General features: G+C 42.9%; 1 non-coding gene across 1 annotated transcript; it reads right to left on the reverse strand.

Annotated features, from left to right (window-relative positions):
- Nucleotides 1-20,735: 20,735 nt before the first annotated feature.
- On the reverse strand, nt 20,736-20,854 carry LOC145414326 (5S ribosomal RNA). Its single transcript, XR_013899865.1, has one exon. It is a non-coding gene; the product is annotated as a 5S ribosomal RNA (ribosomal RNA).
- Between the last annotated feature and the right edge of the window lie 900 nt (nt 20,855-21,754).

Raw genomic sequence — 21,754 nt, forward strand, 5'->3', positions numbered from 1 at the left:
TTTCAGCTGTTTCATGTTGCTGTCTGTTTCTTCATTTACTTTTCACTAAATTATACTGAGAGAAAATCCTCTCTACTGCAGCAGTGCTTGCTGGCAACGATAATTGGGATAAAACAAAACTCTCTCCGGAGTCTCCGCACTGGCTGCATCCACTGGTCCCTGTGGGAGTACTAGGGGGTCTCTCTCCGCCATATGTTTAAACTCTCTCTCTCTCTCTCTCTCTCTCTCTCTCAGTATATTGTCGTGATGTGGTTTAACTCCATACTAGCCCAAACAACCGCGACAGTTTTCAAACCAGCCCAAAAAACCGCAACCCGCGACCGGTAAAATCTGCCCGCGGAAGAGCTTCAAAACGAGCCCAATTTGGCGGGAAAACCGCGACCTTGGCAACCCTGATGACGACGCCATTTGTGTGTGTGTGTGTGTGTGTGTGTGTGTGTGTGTGTGTGTGTGTGTGTGTGTGTGTGTGTGTGTGTGTGTGTGTGTGTGTTTGGTACCGACAGACGATTTGACCTAGTTTAGAAACGACCTGTCTAAATAAAGAGACTGACTATGACTTACGAGGCTGAGAGAAGAAAGAAAAAGGAAAGAAAGAAGAAAGAGAGAAAAAAGGAAAACGAAAAGAAAAGAAAAAAGAAAAAAAAAGGAAGAAAGGAAAAGAAAGAAAAGGGAAGAAAAGCATAAAAAAAACAAGGAAACAAGGACAAAAAAAAAAGAAGGGAAGAGAAAGAAAAAAGAGAAAAGGAAAGAAAGAATAAGAGAATAGAAAGAAAAGCGAAAGAAAGAAACAAACCCAACACACGCCCACTTTCACCCAGTTAACATCCTCACAGAGGCTTCTTGTTCGTATTTTTAGTTAGTTGTTTTCCGGGAAGGGGCACTAACCCTCCGCCAACCCACTTGTTGTCACGTAGGGAAGACGTGTTGGTTGGTTATAATGCTACCACCTAGCGTTGTCAGTGCTTTCCTGGTTTACAGGGAATCATTTGACTTGCCACTCAGTGTACCGCAACCCTAAAAACAGAGTACCACTACACTTGTGGGTGGATGATGGGCGCCCCCACATGCCATCCATGAGATGGAGGGGTGGACTGGAGAGGTGTATGAGAGAGGGGTGTGTGAGCTGGGAGCAGGGCAATGAAATGGCGGAGGACAGGGCGATATGGAGGCGATTTGTTTGTGGCCACCCTTTACGGGATTAGGACGTCTGACAATAGATAGATAGATAAAACATCCTCACACTGAATGTTTTTTTTACTATTAATAATGTTTTCGTTGAACCAAACATCATTTATTATTACTCTTAAGAAACAGCCCTCGCAGTGAATGAATTAACTCTTTTCACCAGAGTACATCTATTTTTATTTCATTCTTTTTTTTTTAATAATTTCATTTTATTTAGCTAGCCTCTGCAATCCAATGATGTATAAATTATCTTCTTGCTAATGAAGACGATCTAATTCATCGAACAGAAATCTATCAGACCATGAAGGCCTTAGTGGTGACTGCACCTAACCCCGTCACTACAAATCGCTTCTCCAAAATTAACACAATCGTCTGAAGGCAGCAAGAATAAACTTAGAGAAATATCGTCATCGGATTTAGAGGGTTAAGATGACCCTGTATTAGTTAAGGGACCAATTAAAGCTCTGTATATCCACCTCAGCTTGAAAATTCTCTCCTCAGCTGATTAACGTCGTCTGTCGGTAGCACTAAGCAAACATAAATTACACCATCGCGATGAAGGGGATAAGGAAGGTTCTCTCCAACAACTAAATCTTAAAACGTCTCTTATAAACTGAGTACGACAGCAGGAAGACATCAAGGATACAATAAAAGAAGACATCTAGGGCAGGGAGGGTTCAAACACCCTGCTGTCGTTTTTCAGTGACCCCTTTCTCTACTTAACTCATTTATTTAGTACTTTCTTGTTGCCTCCAGACGAGTTTCTTTTGATCAGGTGATATTTTCCAGGCTGAGCGGGTAACATCTAGCCTCATTCCACCCCTTACACTACAATACGTTTTTCTCAGGGTTGTATAAAGTCGTCTGATGGTAGCAAGAATAAGACGGTGAAAATCTTATCATAGTGCAGGCCATAACCTCCTCTGTATTCCGTTCTTGCCACCGTCAGACGATATTGAATTAGGGAGAAGTTTCGTAGTAAAGAGGTAATGAAGGCTCCATCCAACCTCCCCTCTCCCCGCTCAAAAAAGTGTCTCCTAAGCAAAATAAAATCGTCAAAAATAAAACAGAATAAAAATAAAATAGAAATGTACCGAGGCTGCACGTGAGGTCTTCTTGTGGTCAACCATATCAACATCAGTTTCTCGGGGCATTCTGCTATCTTTGACCCCTTCAGCCTGTGGACGTAATTAATAGGTCATTCTTACTACCTCCACGCGATTTTATTCAGCCTGGGACGGATCTCTGGCACTGAAGATATTACTGAAGCCTGTACTTAGACACTCCAGTTCAGACTTGGTTGAATCAAGTCGTCTGAAAGTAACAAGGGAAAAAAATGATCCTACCTGTGAAACCCCTTATCAATCTTATTCTTTCCGTGGTTACTCCTGCCTTTCACTACGTGGAACGATCCAGGAATATTGTTAAGATGTTGCTCGCATCTTTTTCCATATGCAATGAGCCTTTGACAACGCCTTTTTCCATCCAACTTAGTACACACGTATTTAAGTGTGGAACTGAGAACGAGAAGCTGTGGACATGGACGTGACGCCCATAGTTTGGCAACCAAGGATGGGTTGTATTATAATTAATTATTTGGCAGGAATAAGAATGGCCAAGAAAAGATGCAGTTTGGTTAAAATGATGGAAAGTATACTAAATTCATTGTGAAAACCAGGTTGCAACACCCCAGAATCCAGCCATGCACTACTATGATGTCTTCTTAATTCGTATTCTGGTTGCCTCCGTGCTACTTAATTCAGCACAAGGCGGAAAGCACTGAATGAAGGAATCAGAAGCAGCCTCCATTAACACCATTCGTACAATGAGTTATTGTTATGGTTTATTCCTCCTACCCCAGACGATTTTATTCAGCCTGTGAAAGAATTCTCGCATTCACAGGGTTAATGAAGTACACCTAACCCCTCCAGTACGGAAAGCATTTATTGTCTATTTAGGTCCTTTAACTCAGCCTATGGTTCATCTCACACCTCCAGTCCTCCTTACATAAATTGACTCGCTATTGTATACCCTTTTCATCAGAACCTGACCTAAAACTGCCATCTCTCCACTTTCACTGCTCACTTTAGCAATAGATTAGCACTGGAACGTGATGTTAGTTGTTTAGATGTGCTATGGAAAGGACGTGGAGCTGTTGTGTTCTTTCTTGCCACTGAGCTACGTGAAATAAGCTGCAAAAGGACGAAAATCTGGGCCAAGTTAGAGTAAAATTGGTATAGGCACTCACTGACCCGTATTGGTGTCAGGTAAGGAGACTCCGTAGCACCTCTTAATTAGCGATTTACTCGTAATTTTGGATATGGCTAATTAATAACTTTTTATACGTTATATATTTTTGCAGAGTAGGGTGACATCAGAAGGATTTATAGAGCACAGGTGTATTAAACTAAATAAATCGCTTAGGAAAAGGTACTACGGAGCTTCCTTAACCGAGAACAATATAGATAGGCATTGCTTCACCTCTGGAATTCACTCGTTTCTTGGTAGCAGGAAGAAACGGATATTACCTCCACGGGCTGAAAGAATCCACGCCTTTACTACAACGGAGAGTTAATTATTCTCTTATTTTTACCACTTGACGATTCTGTCCAGTTTAGATATGTCTCTCAGTGAACATGTTAACCCCTTCAGCCTGAAAGCTTCGTTTCTATTCTTGTTGCCTCTAGACGAATTTTTTTTGGCAACGATATATTCAACTCTAGTACTGAAAAAGTTGATTAACGCTATATTTCCCACCCCCCACTTCCAAAAAGTCTTCCGCAAAAATTCAATCATCTGTATGTGGCGAAGATCAATAAAAATGCATTACCTTGCTGAAGAAGTTAACCTTTTCAACCAGTTGATCTTTTTATTTATTTATTTACTATCTTGATCCTTGCTATTACCAGAAAATTTTGTTCTACTAGTTACTTTTCAAAAAGGTAAGTAGTCCCATCACTGCTAGATATCCCTCTGAATCTAAGTCAAGTCATCTGGAAGCAGCAGTACAAAATGCGACTCAGGAATTAAGGAGCTAAAGACGACACCACAGACGACGGACAGTGGATTTGGCATCAAGAATTATTGCCTCATGGTTGTGTGACTCTACTGATGTATGTTACCGACAAACTTCGTGTATTTTTGTATGAAACATTGTGACCAATTTCATGTGATTCTTTAAATAAACGTTACGACCAATTTCGTAGAATTCTGTATATGAATGGAACCAAATAACTGCGATTCAGCTCGTAAACATCACTGCCAAGTTTCGTACGATCCTACAGTATTAATAAACATGACCCATAAGTCTCGTGTTAGTCAATTAACAAACAATATCGTACAACTGTTTTGCTAATCGTTACTGGCAAGTTTCGTGAGGCTGCTAGAAAACGTTGCCAACATTTTCCCTTATAAACGTTACTGACAAATTACGTGTCACTGTAAACAAAGGCTAACACACAACCGTTGCCACAGTGAAAACATACCCTCCCATAATCGGATGCGAGGCTAACAAATGCAAATAAATAAATAAATAAATAAAAAACATAACATAGCTGAATAAAACTGAATAATAGTGCAAGATAAAGAACAAAACGGAAGAAAGCTAAAATTTAAAGCAAACAAATCTAGACATAAAAATAAAACAACTGATAGAGAGAGCTTAATAAAGGCAAGGATAGGGAGAAGGAAGGAGGAAATGAAAAAGGGAAGGGCTGAATTAACAACACAATAACACAAAGAAGAAACAGGCACACGACTACAACTGACCGAAAATATGAGTTAATATCTCTCTCTCTCTCTCTCTCTCTCTCTCTCTCTCTCTCTCTATATATATATATATATATATATATATATATATATATATAAAAAACTACAGGAACATTAAGATTAGGAAAGGGGAGGAAAGCAGTAAAATGTAAGAGAGAGAGAGACAAAGGGAAGAAACTCAAGATTAATTCCCCCAAACTCGCTCTTACGTCAAAGCACGCCTATTCTTGGAGACAGCTGGGTGGTTGCTGTTTATGGCACGGTGTGGGATGGGTAGAGTGTGCTGTGGCGTGATGTGGTGTGGTGTGGTGCGATGTGGTGTGGTATGGCGTGATGTGTGGTGTGGGGTAGGGTGCTGTGATATGGTATGGTGTAATGTAGTGTAGGATAGTGTGGTGTGGTGTGATGTGGTGTTGTACGGTGTAGGGTGTGGCATCACGTGGTTTGCTTTGGTGTAGTGTAGTGTAGTATGGCGTGTTATTGTGTGGTGGAGTGTGGCGTGGTGTGGTTTGCTGTGATGCGATGTGGGACAATGTGTGGTGTGGTGATGTGTAAGGTTTAGTGTGAAGTGGTGTAAAGTGGTGTGGCGTAGGGTGTGGTGTGATGTTATATGGAGTGGTGTGGTAAAGAGTACGGCATACAGGTATAGAGTGGGGTGTTGTGTGGCGTAAGGCGTGGTGTTGTGTGGTGTAAGGTGTGGCGTTGAGTGGTGTTATGGTGAAATTCACGGTGTTATTCTGGTTAGGTGTAGGGGTGTGGTGTGGTGCTGTAGGGTGTGCTGTGGTGTGATGTGGTTCTGGGTGTAGTGCAGTTTATGGTGTGAGTTCGACTGAAGGTGTGTATGGGTGTTGCTGTGTGTTAAAGTGTAGTTATGAGTGCAGGAGTGAATTTGAGTGAGAACATGTGTGTAGTGGAGATGCCAATGTGAGTGTAAGGGAGGGGGGGGAAGTGTGTGTGTGTGTGTGTGTGTGTGTGTGTGTGTGTGTGTGTGTGTGTGTGTGTGTGGTAGTAAAGGTGTGAGTGTGGCTGTGTTTGTGAGTGTGGGTGAGGGTGTGTGTGTGAGAGTATGAGTGTGAGTGAGGATATATATAAAGTGTGAGCGAGAGCTAATGTGAGAGTGTGAGCGTGAGTAATGATAGTGCAAAAATGTGAGTGTGATAGAGAGCGCGTGCAAAAATATGTCTGTACTAGTGTGTGAGTGTGAGTGTGGCTGAAAGAGTAGTTGCGGGTGAGACCGTATGCGTAAAAATGTTAGTGTGAGTTAGGGTGTAAGTGTGGCTTAGGACATGAAAGAAATCATAAATGTGGGTGTTAGTGCAGGTGTGAATCTGAATGAACGTGCGTGTATGGGAGTAAGTGAGTGATATTTGCTTATGCATGTAGATTTGTAAGTTTTGAGTGTATCGGCTGGTTGCAGGTAGGGTATAGGTCAATGTCACCATGTACACGTGAGTGCAGGTGTGTATGGTGGTGTTCACGATGACGAAGTCAATGGCCTCCCACGGTTGAGTTGGGATGACAGACTTCCGTCTGTTCGTTATGTGGTCTGCGATCTAGTGGCTGCATTTGTGGACCAATTTTAACGGTCGAGGTGTCGAATGAATCCTCTCCACCTGACGGTGTGCCCCCTCCGGATTGGTCAACAAGCTCAGAGCATTCCCAAGGTCACAATGACCAAAAACGTCGTCAGTTGCAAAAAAATATAAGAATAGCATTGGCATCACTGGCAAGGGCCTTCAAAATGCAGTAACTTTTACCTTCATCATTTTGCCATAACGCACCAGAAGCTGGCAAGCAGCAACACAGTTTAAATACGCGTTTGTGTCACTACTTAATTAGATGGTGGAGGCAAGCAGGGAGGTAGCTAGGGAGGTAGGTAACTGGGTGGGTAGAGAGCTAGGAAGGTTGGCAGGGAGATAGGCAGGTGGGCAACTATGTAGATAGCCAGGGAGAAAGGTAGGTAGGCCGCTATGTAGATAGACAGAGAGGTAGGTAGACAGGGAGGTAGGTGGAGATGTAGGAAGCTAAGGAGGCTGGCCTACAGTGGGTAAGGAAGCAGACGGGGAGATAGGTAGGTATATAGGGTAGGTAGCCAAGGAAGTGGGCGAGTATATACAGTAGGTAGACAGGGAAGTACCGTGGCTATGGCAGTATGCAGGGAGGTACAGGTATATACAGTTGGTATGCAGGGAGGTGAATATGCAGGTAGGCAGGGAAGATTAGTAGTGTGGTGGACGTAGACAGGAAGGTACGGTAGGTAAGAAGGTATGTAGACAGGGATGAAGGTAAATAAGGGAATGCAAGAAAAAGGGCAAGTTAATCTTTTATATGTTACAGGAACAGTATGTACCCTAATACCTCTCTGTGAAAGATCTCATAGGGTAACAGATTGGCACCAAAACCTAAGATCAGTCCATAGCAATGACTCCGCTGTACATGGCAAGGATCATACCAGACTTCACTTTCGGAACCTTAACGTGGCAAGACGCAGCTAGTGTACAGATGAACATGAAGGCTAGCACACATCAGGGTGTAAGTGAGGGTGTAGGTGTGGTGTTTGAGGTGTAAGTGTAGTCAGGTGCTGATGTGTGCTGGTCGTAAATAAGGACGCAAATGTTGCCAGGCTTGGCGTCTAGGCGTGCAGTAGTGTATATGCAAATGTGATGGCTCTCTGTAAGTGTGTATCTGCATGTGTAGGTATATTTGTGTGCAAGTAGGTAAGGGCATGGATGTATATGCATATAGGTACAATGTAGGTGTATATATGGGGCACCGTACGGATATGTAAAGTATATACATGTAAGTGGATGTTTGTAGATATATATACAGTATGTATGTATGTAGTTCTATTGATGAGTGCTAGACTTAAGTGTAAGTAGGTGTATAGATATATTAACAGGTGTCACTATAGGTATATTTATGTACGTGTATTATGAAAGTGTACAAGGTATAATAGGGTGCAAGTATGTTAACTGTAGATATATTAAATCAGTTATATGCATATACAATAATATACTCGTCTCGTGTAGGCTTACATGAATTTATGAAGGTGTATATTCATGAATGTAGATGAAGGTAACACTGAAAGTTTTCATACTCGTAAAACTGCAAATGTATACAGTATGTAGGGACAGGCATATAATAGTTGTTCTGGGTGCAGGTGTAGTGGGTGTAGGTGTAATGGGTATGGGTGCAGTGGGAGTAGATGTAGTGGACGTAGATGTAGTGGGTGTAGTGTAGTGGGTGTAGGTATACTGGGTGTAGCTGTAGTGGGTATAGGTATAGCGGATGTAGGCACAGTGAGTGCAGGTGTAGTGGGTGAACGTGTATTGGGTGTAGGTATAATGGGTGTAGATACAGTGGGAGTAGGTGGTGTAGATGTAGTGGGTGAAGGTACAGGGTAAGAGTAGTGAATGTAATTGTAGTGGGTGTAGGTGTAGACGGAGTAGGTGTACTGGGAGTAGGTGTAGTGGGTGTAAGTGTAATAGGTGTAGGTGTAGTGGGTGTAAGTATAGTGGGGTTAGATATAGAGAGTCTAGGTGTTGTGGATATAGGTGTAGTGGGTGTAAGCGTAGTGGGTATAGATGTTGTGGATGTACAGTATGTACGGTACCGTGGGTGTAAATGTAGTGGGTGTAGGTGTAATGGGTATAGGTGTGGTGGATATAGCTGTAGTGGGGGTAGATGTAGTGGGTGTAGGTGGAGTGGGTGTAGAAGTAGTGAGTGTAGGCGTAAAGGGTGTTGATTTAGTGGGTGTAGGTATACTGGGTGTAAGTGTAATGGGTGTAGGTATAGTGGATTTAGGTGCAGGGAGTGTAGATGTAGTGAATGTAGGTGTAGTGGGTATAGGTGTAGTGGGTGTAGATGTAGTACTTGTAGGAGGTAGTGGGTGTAGGAGTAGTGAATGTAAGTATACTGGGTGTGTGTGCAGTGAGCACATGTGTTGTAGCTATAGGTGTAGTGGTTGTAGTTATAATGCATGTCGGTGCAGTGGGTACAGGTGTAGTGTGTATAAGTGTAGTTGGTGTAGATTTAGTGGCTACAGTATAGCGTGTATAGGCGTAGTGGGTGTAGGTGTAGTATAGTGGGTATAGGTGTAGTGGATATAGGTGTAGTAGGTGTATTTGTAGTAAGTGTAGGTATAGTGGATATAAGAGTAATATGTGTAGGTGTAGAGGGAATATGTATAGTGGGTATAGGTGTAGTGGATATAGGTGTAGTGGGTGTATTTGTAGTGGGTGTAGGTATAGTGGGTGTAAGAGTAATGTGTGTAGGTGTAGAGGGAATATGTATAGTGGGTATAGGTGTAGTGGATATAGGTGTAGTGGGTGTGAGTTTAATGGATGTAGGTATGGAGGGTGTAGGTGTAGTAGGTGTAGGTGTAGTGGGTGTGAGTTTAGTGGATGTAGGTATGGTGGGTGTAGGTGTAGTAGGTGTAGGTGTAGTGGGTGTAGGTGTAGACTGTAATGGGTAGCGGTGTAGTGGGTGTAGGTGTAGACTGTAGTGGGTATAGGTGTTGTGGGTGTTACTGTAGTGGGTATAAGTGTATTGGATGTAGGTATAGTGGGTGTTGGTGTTGTGGGTATAGGTGTATTGGCTGTATGTTTAGTGGGAATAGGTGTAGTGGGTGTTAGTGTAGAGGGTGTAGGTGTAGTGGGTATAAGTGTACTGGGTGTAGGTGTGGTAGGTGTAGGTGTGGTGGGTATAAGTTCAGTGGTTATAGGTGTGGTAGACAGATTTAGTGGGTATACGTGTAGTGGGCGTAGGTGTAGTGGGTGTAGGTGTAGTGGATATAGGTGTAATGGTTGTAGGTATCGTGGGTATAGGTTTAGTGGGAGTAGGTTTAGTGGGTGTTGGTGTTGTGGTTGTAGGTATAGTAGTTATAGGAGTAGTGGGTGTAGGTTTAGTGGGTGTAGGTGTATTTGGTTTGGATGTAGTGGGTGTAGGTGTAGTGGGTATAGGTGTTGTGGACGTAGGTATTGTGAGAGTAAGTGTTGTGGGTGTAGGTGTAGTGGGTGTAGGTGTAGTGGATATAGGTGTTGTGGACGTAGGTATTGTGGGTGCAAGTGTAGTGGGTGTAGGTGTAGTGGGTATAGTTGAAGTGGATACTGCTGTAGTAGGTGTAGGTGTAGTGGGTGTAGGTGTATGGGATGTAGGTGTATAGGGTATAGGTGAAGTGGGTGAAGGTTGGTGGGCATAGGTGTAGTGGGTGTGGGTGTAATGGGTGTAGGGGTTATGGATGTAGGTGTCGTGAGTGTAGGTATAGCTCGTGAAGGTATAGTGAGCGTAAGTTTAGTGGGTGTAAGTATAGTGTGCGTAGGGATAGTGGGTGTAAGTGTAGTGGGTGCAGGTTTAGTGGGAATAGCTGTAGTGGGTGAGGGTGTAGTGGGTATGGGTGTGGTGGTTGTAGGTGTACTGGGTATAGGTGTAGTGGGCATAGGTGTAGTGGGTGTAGGTGTAGTGAGTGTAGGTGTATTGGGTGTAGGGGTTGTGGGTGTAGGCGTTGTAGGTGTAGATGTTGTGAGTGTAGGAGACTTTGGTGTAGGTATAGTAGGTAAAAATGTAGTGGGTTTAGGTGCAGTGTGCAGGTGTAGTGGGGTGTAGGTGTAGTGGGTGTAGGGGTTGTAGGTGCAGGTGTTGTGGGTGAAGGTGTAGTTGGTGTAAGTATAGTGGGCATAAGTGTAGTGGGTTTAGGTATAGTGGGTGTAGGGATAGTGGGTGTAAGTGTAACTGGTGTAACGGGTATAGCGTAGGTGTAGTTGTAGTGGGTATCGGTCTAGTGGGTATAGCTGCAGTGGGTGAATGTGTAGACTGGAATGGGTATAGGTGTTGTGGGTATAGGTGTAGTTGGCGTAGGTGTACTGGGTATAGGGGTCGTGGTTATAGGTATGTTGGGCATAGGTGTAGTGAGTGTAGCTGTAGTGGGTGTAGGAGTTGTGGTTGTGGGTGTTGTGGTCGTGGGTTTAGGTGTAGTTGATGTATATATAGCAGGCATAAATGTTGTGGGTGTAGGTGTAGTGTACAGGTGTAGTGAGTAAGGGTGTAGTGGGTGTAGGTGTAGTGGGTATAGGTGTAGTGGGTGTAGGTGTAGTAGGTGTAGGTGTAGTGGGTATAGGTGAAATGGGTGTAGATGCAATTGATTTAGGTGTAGTTGTTGTAGGTATAGTGAGAGAAAGTGTAGTGGGTACAAACGTAGTGGGTGTAAGTACAGTGGGTGTAGGTGTAGTGATTGTACAATAGGTGTAGTGGGTGTATATGTAGTGGGTGTAAGAGTAGTGGATATAGGTGTAGTTGATATTGGTATAGTGGGTGTAGGTGTAGTGGATGTAGGTGAAATGAGTGTAGGTGTAGTGGGTGTAGGTGTAGTGGTTGTAGGCGTAGTGGATGTAGATGTAGTGGGTATAGAGTAGTGGATGTAGGTGTAGTGGTTACAGGTGTAATGAGTGTAGGTGTAATATGTGAAAGTGTAGTGGGTATTGTTGTTGTGGGTGTAGGTGTTTTGGGTGTAGGTGTAGTGGGTGTCGGCGTAGTTGGTATAGTGTTATGGTTGTAGGTGTAGTGGGTGTAGGTGTAATGGATATAGGTGTAATGGAATAGGTGTAGTGGGTGTTGGAATTGTGGGTGTAGGAATAGTGGGTGTAGGTGTAGTGGATGTAAGTGTAGTGAGTATAAGGGCAGTGGGTGTAGGAATAGTGGATGTAGGTGTAGTGAGCGTAGGAATAGTGGGTGTAGGTGTAATGGGTGTAGGTGTTGTTCTTGTAGGAGTAGTGGGTGTAGGTGTAAGGGGTGTAGTATATGCAATGACCGTAGGAGCAAAGGGTGTGGGTACAGCGGCTATAGGTGTAGAAGTTGATGTATTGGCTGTAGGTATAATGGGTGTTGGTGTAATGGTTGTAGATGTAGAGGGTGTAATTGTGATGGTTGTAGGTGTAGCGGGTGTAATTGTAGTGGTTGTAAGTGTAGTGGGTGTAATTGTGGTGGTTGTAGACGAAGTGGTTGTAGGTGTTGTGGCTGAAGGCATTTTATTTGTTGTTATAATAGGTGTAAGTGCATTATGTGTCGGTGTACTGTAGTTGGTGTAGGTGTACTGTAGTGGTAGTAGGTGTAGTTGTTTGTAGAAGGTGTAGTGGGTGTATCTGGAATGTGCTTAGGTGTAGTGGTTGTAGGTGTAGGTTTAAGGGTGAAGGAGTAGTGGTTGTAGGTGTAGATGTAAGGGTGTACGTGTAGTGGTTGTAGGTGTAGGTGTAAAGGTGTAGGTGTAGTGGTTGTAGGTGTAGTGAATGTAGGTGTAGCGATAGTAGGTATAGTGGGTTTAGGTGTTTTGGGTGTAGATGGTATGGTTATAAGTGTTGCATGTGTAAGTGTAGTGGTTGGATGTAGATGTGATGAAGTGGGTGTAGGTGTAATGGGTGTAGGTGCAGTGACTAGGTAGGTGCAGTGGATGTAAGTGTGGTCATTGTAGTGTAGGGGTGACTGGTGTAGGTGTAGTTGTTGTACGTGTAAGGGTAATGAGTGTAGGTGTAGGTTGTATCTAGTTGGTGTAGGTGCAGACGTACAGTAGTGGTGGCAGGTGTGGGTACACTGGATCTTCATGTAGTGGGTGTAGGCTGAGTGAGTGTAGGTGTAAGTAGCGGGTGTAGGCTGAGTGAGTGTAGGTGTAAGTAGCGGGTGTAAGTGTGGTGCATGTAGGTGTATGGTGTATTGAATGATAACAAGTGCACATAGCGGGGACGGAAGAGCAGCCAAGATCGCCATGGAACTAATAAAGTGTTTGGGTTTGTTATGTTCAAGTGTGAAGCGCAGAATACTGAGAGTTTTTTTTCTTTTTTCTTTTTTAATGCGTTCGAGACGGGAAATAGGTATTAGCAGCCTATTCGCTGAGGCCCAGCAGTCCTCGTACCGTACAATTCCACATCTTGAATTTGTTTCTCAGTTTTCTTGTTTTTGTATTTTCTTCGAAGGAATAATATTTGCGGGCCTCTAGCCATTGGTTCCTTCTTCCTTGCATATAAAAATTTCACCACTTTGGCGCTATCGCCCACCGTCCATTCTAAATACATGCTATGGATGTTTCATAAATAACTGGCGTACTGGAATTAGCGGCGGAGTTGCCGACGGATCATATGGTATAGCAATAAACTCCACTTCAACAAAATTCAAATATTTTAAACTGTTCCCCGATCAAATTTGTATTCCAACCCACGTCTGTTGGGCGAGCAGACTACCTCTCTACCTACTCGGTCACCTTCAAACCTCAATTGTTCTCTCCAAACCTCAACTGGAAACTGACAGAATAGATATGGGAGGGAGGAATGAAAAACTGTCATCCTTGCCTTCCTTGCCTTACTCTAGCAGCGTAAATTTAGCCATCCCGTGAGACAAGCTGCCTAGTATGGGTCAAACATACTAGTGCAGCTATCCTCTTTGATGCATTTTGCGGGTACAGGTGTAGTGTGTGCTGCAGGTGTGGGCGTTGCGACATATGGTGAAGTGGTTGCCCGTCTCACCTGACCTTCCTGCCCCCCCTCTTAGCCCTCTTCTGCCCCTCTTCACCCTTCACGAGCTCCACTTAACCTCCCAGTGCTTGAGAATTGTGCTTCAGGGATTGTGCTGGTGCTCATTGGGACTCTTGTGCTTGCCAGTCTTTTTGTGGCAAATTAGGTGATGGGGATTTCAAGCCCTTCACTCTGATGACGTACATTTTACTTCAACCACGCAACCAAGGTTCAGTTTTACTCTGCTGGGGAGGGGGAGCTTCAGGTAGAAAGGGAATACTGAAACTTATAACCAACCTCTTCACTTGGAGATAGTAAAAATGCGATTAAAAAAAAAAAAGGCGTCCCCAGAGTGAAGGAGTTATAAATGGCCCTGACTGGTGTTGACAATGAGCCAAGTAATCTTAGTAGTAACTGTGATGGTCGTTGTGGCAGTGGTGGGTTTGGTGGTGGTGCCCAGGCAGGTAAATGTAGCTGCGACAGTGAGTGTGGTGAAAATGCTGTGGAAATGGTGATCACGTTGTGGGGAGGAATGGTAGTGTTGCAGCCACAACTATGACGATGGTAGTGATTGTTGTGGTGGTGTAATGGTGGTAATGTGAGTGTTGTAGTGGTAGTATAGTATAGTGATGTTGGCGACTGTGATATTGATGTTGCTGTGGTGATGATAGTGATTGTGGAGTTTTTTTTTTTTTTTTCGAGGAAGAAGGAACCAAAGGCCATGAGCCCGCAGTAACAGTTGGTGACAGTGGTGGCGGTGTTGGTGTGGTGATGATTGTGACTGTGGTAGTGTGTTGCATTGATGGTCTCTCTCTCTCTCTCTCTCTCTCAGAAGCTTTTGATAGTAGGGCAAGAGAATTAAGAAAAGAATAAAAGAAATGCCCCCAGGGTCAGGGATAGTGATGATGGCTTGGTGATTATAGTGATTATGGTGGTGATGGTGCACTGATGCTGCTAATAACTTTGGTAGTGGTGTTGGATTGGTGATGATAGTGATTGTGGTAGTAGTGTTGTTGCGACGGTATTAATGACTGTAATAGTGGTATTGTAGTGATGGTGTTGGTGATGTGGTAATGATGATGATGATGACAACCATAATAGTACTGTGGTAGTGATGGAGATTGTGGTAATGGTGGCGTTGGTGGCTGTGGCTGTGGCTGTGGCTGTGGCTGTGGGCCCTAACTCACTTAGACATAAGCCTGATGGAGTGCAGAAACCCGCACCACTTGAGCTTGTCGGTCCCAGAGATCTTTTGTTGAGGTTATGTTGAAGGAGTGTGTGTGTGATGAGTGATGTGCAGGTGGGAGTAAGTGTGTTGTGGTGTGTGCGAGGTGGGATTATAGTGGAGGCAAAGTGGGTTGTGTGTGGGTTATGACTAATGTAAGGGTAGGTGTGATGGGTATAAGCCATTGGAATTAATCCCAATGGAACAAAAATATGTGCTTTTTACAATGCTGAAAAAGAAAAATCGATTGTACCCGTTTTTAAAAGAAAAACTGAGGTTTACTAGAATTCATATAAGAGAAGTATATTAATGAAGTCGTTGTTGTTGCTTAGTTCGGTCTGCTTGACCATGCAGACCCGTCGACCACAGTTAAGCAAGTGGCTCTGTGACGCCGTCCTACCGGCACTGTACAGTACATGCATCGTGCAGGAATCCGACGCCTTCTTGTGGTAGACAACGCCTCACCAGTGTCTAACTAAGTCCATCCCACGGCGAGGTGCAGGGAAATATGAGGGGATTCGGGTCCTGGGTGAACGCCGCAGTTGCTTTACCCTTGGTGCACAGCGCCACCACGTGTAGGCTCCTCGTCAGCTTTTAGACGTGACAAAAACGAATTTGTTCAGATGGGTGCGAATGGACAGATTCTTATGATTATCAGTAATGAACAGTTTCCTTATAAATGTGTAGCACTATCGTTAGTCCTGTTCATATTGTTTATTTCACAGAATATTTTTCTTTGCTATTATTTTCACAATTCAATACTTATTCCTCTCTATTCACTCCTTAATCCCCGTTTACCTGTACAGACGGAGACTGGCGGGCGAGTTACTTCCCTTCTGTCCAAATGAATCTGATCTACAAAATCCGTTCTCCTTAGGCAAATATCCCCAGTTGGGATGAATGGAGTCACGTCAACGTAAACCGAAGCCTGTTTTGAATTAAGGGGAATTATCTGTGTGTATGAAATTACGTATAAAATAAAAAAACAAAACAAATGTTTTTCTACGATTAGGATATGTGTGCATATGATCAGCAGGGACACAAAGGCTGGGGAGAAGGGTGCGGCGAGGTGTGTCTGGACCGTCTGACAACTTACTGTACATTAAGACGGGTATATTGAATTGAAAATATTGTACTACTCTGCTTTTCGATGTCCTACTATTTAATATGTGTACACATACTATGTCATTCCATGTGAACAGCAATCAATGAATACTGTAAACAAAGGTAAACCTTCCACCCTCCAAAATATACTCCCCTGGCGCCTATCAGCTCTCACGTCCAGATATTTAGTTAAGCCCTTCGGCCCGAAGGCATCATTATTTAACTATATTATTCTTGCTGCTATCAGACAATTACAGTATATTCAGCGTCGGCCAGACTTTCCGAGCTTGAGGGGGTTTAATATAGCTTTTATTAGCGGCTTCACGACAAGAGGCCCCACTAACTTGAATATTTTATCTTGTAAGAGCATGCATATACAGTACTACAGAATGATGTCATTATATTACATAGTGTTAACGAAATGTTGTCTATTTATTTATCTCCTACTCTATCAGCCTGAGTGTTATTCTTCGTTTTAGCTTTGATGATACTTTCGAAGTTGCTTTGGGGCGACCAGCTACATATTGCAAATGAGTGCCTCAGAATATAGATGTATAAAGCTATTTATGTCATGGTAAAACAAAGGAAAACTTGGTGTTTTACTTTTTACCGATAATAAAGTATTAAGAAATATTAAAATTCTAGAAGGTTAATCCATCAAACTCAATTCAGCTGACGTTCCAATGTAAAGTACCTATTCCACTTCCTCTCCCTGAAGGCAGTGTGCATCTGGCGAGGTGTTCTCTTGCTTTTGTGAGAACTGAATCTTCATTGTGGTACGTATCTTGGGGTGTGTTTTGTGGCATAATGTTTGGAGAGAGAGAGAGAGAGAGAGAGAGATTGGTCCTGGTGAACATGTGCTGTGTACATCCTAAAGCAATGTAGTGCTGGGCGATGGAAAGGTGTTCAAGGCATTCTGAGAAAACACATAGAAATTGTTAGTTCTGTGTTTCTTCCTGTGTGTGGGGGGGGAGGGGGGAGGAGTACCATAAGCCTACACTCATCGGCTTTAGCTTATCCAGGGACGATGATATATTTTGTGATGATGTCGCCATCACTAGAACATTTGTTTTTCGTGGACAGTGTGTGGGTGGAATTGTGGTGGTGATGAAGGCAGTGTTGTTGTTGTTGTTGTTGTTGTTGTTGGTAGTGGTGGTGGTGATGGAAATGGGTGTAGTTGTGACGGTGATGGTGGTAGTGCTCGGCGTACTGGTGGTAATGTGGTGGTGGTAGTCGGTGTAGTTTGTTGGTGGTGGTAGACGTGGCCGATGTATTGGTGGTCGGTGTAGTTGTGGTGGTGATGATAGTGTTTGTGGTCGGTGTGGTTGTGGTGGTGTGTTTGTGGTCGGTGTAGTTGTGGTGTTGGTGGTAGTGGTGGTTTTTATGGTCAGTGTAGTTGTGGTGGTGGTGATGATGGTGGTTGTGGTCAGTGTAGTTGTGGTGGTGGTGGTGGTTTTTGTGGTCAGTGTAGTTGTGGTAGTGGTGGTGGTCAGTGTAGTTGTGGTGGTGGTAGTGGTCAGCGTAGTTGTGGTGGTGGTGGTGGTCAGTGTACAGTAGTTGTGGTGGTGGTGGTGGTCAGTGTAGTTGTGGTGGTGAGGGTGGTGGTGGTCAGTGTAGTTGTGGTGGTGAGGGTGGTGGCGGTCAGTGTAGTTGTGGTGGTGAGGGTGGTGGTGGTCAGTGTAGTTGTGGTGGTGAGGGTGGTGGTCAGAGTAGTTGTGGTGGTGATGGTGGTAGTGGTGATGGAGTAGTAGTGGTGACTGGAAGTGAAGTTGTGGTTGAGGATGGAGGTTGTCAAGCGCTGAGGTAAATGAAATATTTTGTTGTGGTGATTGTGGTGGATATAATGCTTCTTGGCAGCTGCTGGTAATTAGAGACAAGGTGGTTTGTGACGGTGGAGAGGGTGTTTGACTGGGTTGTGGTAGTGGTGAACAGGGATGCTATGTGGTGAAATTAATGATAAGTGGTGGGGAGGATGGCTTTCTGAGAGAGAGAGAGAGAGAGAGAGAGAGAGAGAGAGAGAGAGAGAGAGAGAGAGAGAGAGAGAGAGGTGAAAACGGAGCGAAACAGATGGGAATTATTACTGTAAAAACTGAAAGTGCGAGTGAGGGAAAGTGTGTGTGTGTGTGTGTGTGTGTGTGTGTGTGTGTGTGTGTGTGTGTGTGTGTAGGTGAGAGTGTGACAGCTGTGGTGATGCTGTCGACACTTCCTTGCCGCACACACACACACACACACACACACACACACACACACACACACACAGTTCTCAGTGTGTGTGTGTGTGTGTGTGTGTGTGTGTGTGTGTGTGTGTGTGTGTGTGTGTGTGTGTGTGTGTAACTGAAATGAGTGAGCGTTATGTGATGTGTGTAATTACAATAGTTTAAAACTAAGTTTTTGCTGGACCCTTCTAGGGTCGGCCTAAAAGAGCCAATGTTTTAAGTTACTGAGGTACTCACTGAGGGACCGACGTGAAATTAGCCCTTTTCAACCCTTAGGAGCCTCCAGGAGAGTTATGGGTGCCATCCTTGCACCCTAATAGATATTTCCATGGGTATGAATCACATTCACAGGGGTTAGGTGGGGAATTTTTATGAATACTACCTGAAGATTCTTTATTATTATAAACTTACATTTTTCAAACGACCTGTTTAGGAACCATGGTCAGCCTGCGGAGTTTTGGGGTAGGGTACCTACAAAACTATTTTTTTTTTTTTTTTTAAATCCCAGTGGGTTGGACAATGTAGCTGAGGATGTGGATAATGTTGTTATGGCGCAGTAACAATACATCATAATAATCATTCATGCAGGAACCAATGTGATGTGAAAAGCCACTGGATAATTACAAAAAAGTAAAAGAAAAAAGATCCAGCACTACCAGAAGACTTAGATCTACACCAGTTCATGCATCCAGACAATCATCAAATACGGTGATTACCTTTACCGATCAGTTTTTCTCACATTTTACTAGTTTTTTTATTTCTGCGAATTATGATCGCCAATAAAATTTAAAGTCCTCTGAAGTCTGACCTAGGACAATACACACTGGGTTTGTTTTGGCTTGATCGGGGCAGGATGTCGTGTTCAGCATGTTTAAGTAGTGCGCTCTGCAATGACCAGTTACATTTTGATTGCTCTACGTTAGGTTAGCTTAGTTTAGCTCAGCTGTTAAACTAAGCCAACTTAACCTATTTACACCTTCTGAACATGACTGGCTAATATACACTGAATTACTCTGCCAAGTGTATCAACAGAGCTGTATACAAAAACTCCTTCTCATGTATAGTTTAACAGAAATTTCATTATTATTAGTATTTATCTGCAAATGTGTTTTGTAGAGAAAAGTGTTAGCAGAATGTTAAACAAATAATTATCGACTGGCAAAACGAAATTCTCAAATCAGAGGTTGTCTGAAGGCATAAACTGAAAATGAATTCCAAGTATTCTGTCTATGCTCGCTATGGTACATGTCCTTTATAGGAAAGCCTTTAATTTAAACTGTCATTTTAAGTAGCTTGGGTTGCAGGAAGGCGTTGAATTTTCAAGAAATTACTTCTCTGGGCAGTGAGCACGACTTCCGAATGACGGTCTACAGCTGAAAACTCTTGGCTCAGCTTGTCTTGGTTGTTTGGCCAGTGTCGCAGTGCATTTTCCTTTGAGTAAAAACATTCAACTCAAGAGGTGAACACATGAGTCAGAGTAGAAAACTTAAACCTCAACAAAATAGTATAGATAACATTAATTCCGCATATCAAAATAATAAGCACTTTTAAAACCTTTCTCATAAATGCCTGTAGTCTGGGATTTTTTTTATCGTATTTAAAGGCTTATATTTCTGTCGAGGACTAGTATAATGTACTGTAACTGGCTCAACAAAACCTACCAAGTCACAATAGTTTTCACAAGTGTTACACTTTGAGGCGGGACTTCATCCAGTCAAAATTTCAAAACCCTCTGTCTATCCAGCAAAAAAATGTATCCAGTAGTAAAATGACACTTGGCCTGATTTTATTGACTAGTGACATTGTTAAGCAACACCGATAACGAAATTTACATTCAAATTGTTATAATGTGGTTTCCCGAAAATGCTGTAATACTTGGTTATTTTAATTTATCAGTTCCCAGATTGGGAGAAGACGTATCCTTGCGTAAAGGGATAAGTATGTAAATTACCTTACAGGAATACATAATTCAGTCACTATATAAGCCTTCCAACTAGTGAATCAAACAGTCTAGGTCTTGTTTTGACCACATCAGAAATCTTGGTGAGTAATGTTATGGAATGAAAAGAATTTCGTATTAAATGATCACTTTTGTTGCACTTAAATTCAGCAATGTCAAGGTTAGTTATGAGAAAGTGCCCGACTGCATTAATAAAGGCAGATGTAAGTGCCAGTAATTGGAATTCCATAGTTCAAACATTAGATAGCCTGTCAGTGCGCGGAAATCCTTCAGAGGTGTAGCTAGCCTTCTGCGCCTGTCACCCATGGAAGGGGGGACGTGTGGGAGGACGTGATGTCCATGTGGGGAGGGTGTGTGAGAGTACCATTATATATATATATATATATATATATATATATATATATATATATATATATATACAGATATCACAACACTTGACAATAAATGCTATTATTATTATGACTGGTGTGACAGTGAACAACACGCCCGAAATACTTTATAATTAAAAAAAAAATGGAAATACGGTGATAACAGATTATATACAAATATACTGTAAGGCTTATTTTTAAGTGTAAAAAAATATATACCATACCGCACATGCTGCTAGCTCAAAATGGTCATACGTAAGATATTAAATGTCCACTTTCCCAGTGCTCATAAAGACTATCATTCATTCATTGCCAGACGCCATGTATCCCAGACGGGGTGGCCAATGGCTTAGAATTAATTGTTTTACAGGGAGGGGCACTAATCCTCCACCAACCCCACTTGACACGTAGGGATGCCAACAGCATCTGGTGTTCCCAGGCGGTCACCCATTCAAGTAGTAACCAGACCCAACGTTGCTTAACTTCGCTGATCGGACGGGAAGCGGTGTACTCAATGTGGTATGGTCGTTGGCGAACAAATTGCACAAATTCGACACAGGCTGCGCTGAATAAAGAATACTTCGCAATTATAGTGTAAATATTAGTATAAAGCTGTCGACACTGAACAGCAAATAAAACAGTTTTATTTGTCCTTTTCTTCTGATTGTCTAAGAACAACTTAACATCACATTTTTGTTATTGTGATTGACCGAAAACTTGTCCACAAACTCATCCATGTTGTTATTTTTGGTTCTTGCTTCGCCAGTACTCATTATACCGAGATCGTTTATTCATGGTCTGAGTGGGGGTAGGGGTGCGACTGGGGGGGGTCGGCAATTTGTGAAAGGTGTACCCCCCCCCCACTCCCTCCCGGTCGCTACGCTACGGAAGTCTTCTACAGAAAATATTAACTAAGCAATTACATCATGTGCCCCAGTACAAAACAGATGACCTGCTAAAGATATTACACCCAACTGGTGGAACACTGACAAACCTGCCGTACTAGGGATTGTCTGTTAACAATGAAAATTGTGCCCAAAAGTATTTCACGCCATACAGGATCAGTGATAAAAATATGATGTTTTTTTCGGAAAGCTAAAAAAAATAATAATTAATATGTAAGTATGTAATATTCAGCTGACACATCATCACAGAGGCAGGCAGTTCAGAGAGATCTTAATCAACTATTTTACTTCAGGATTGGTAAACGGAAAATGCTAAGCACTGGCAACAAAACGAAAAAGCCAGCTACACCGTGAATGATAGCCAACGTCATAATGTAGACTGAAAAAAAAAAATCAACGTATTTGAAATTAAGCACACAAAGTACAGACTCTGTTGAGAAAGCTAACAAATTCATCATATTCATAGGTAGAGCATTCGAATATAAATAAGAAACTATCGTTTTCACCTTGTATAAAGCGCTAGTCTGC

Source organism: Coenobita brevimanus, chromosome 98 (assembly GCF_032717465.1).
Source record: "Coenobita brevimanus isolate Jiangsu-jjx chromosome 98, ASM3271746v2, whole genome shotgun sequence".
Classification (NCBI taxonomy): domain Eukaryota; kingdom Metazoa; phylum Arthropoda; class Malacostraca; order Decapoda; family Coenobitidae; genus Coenobita; species Coenobita brevimanus.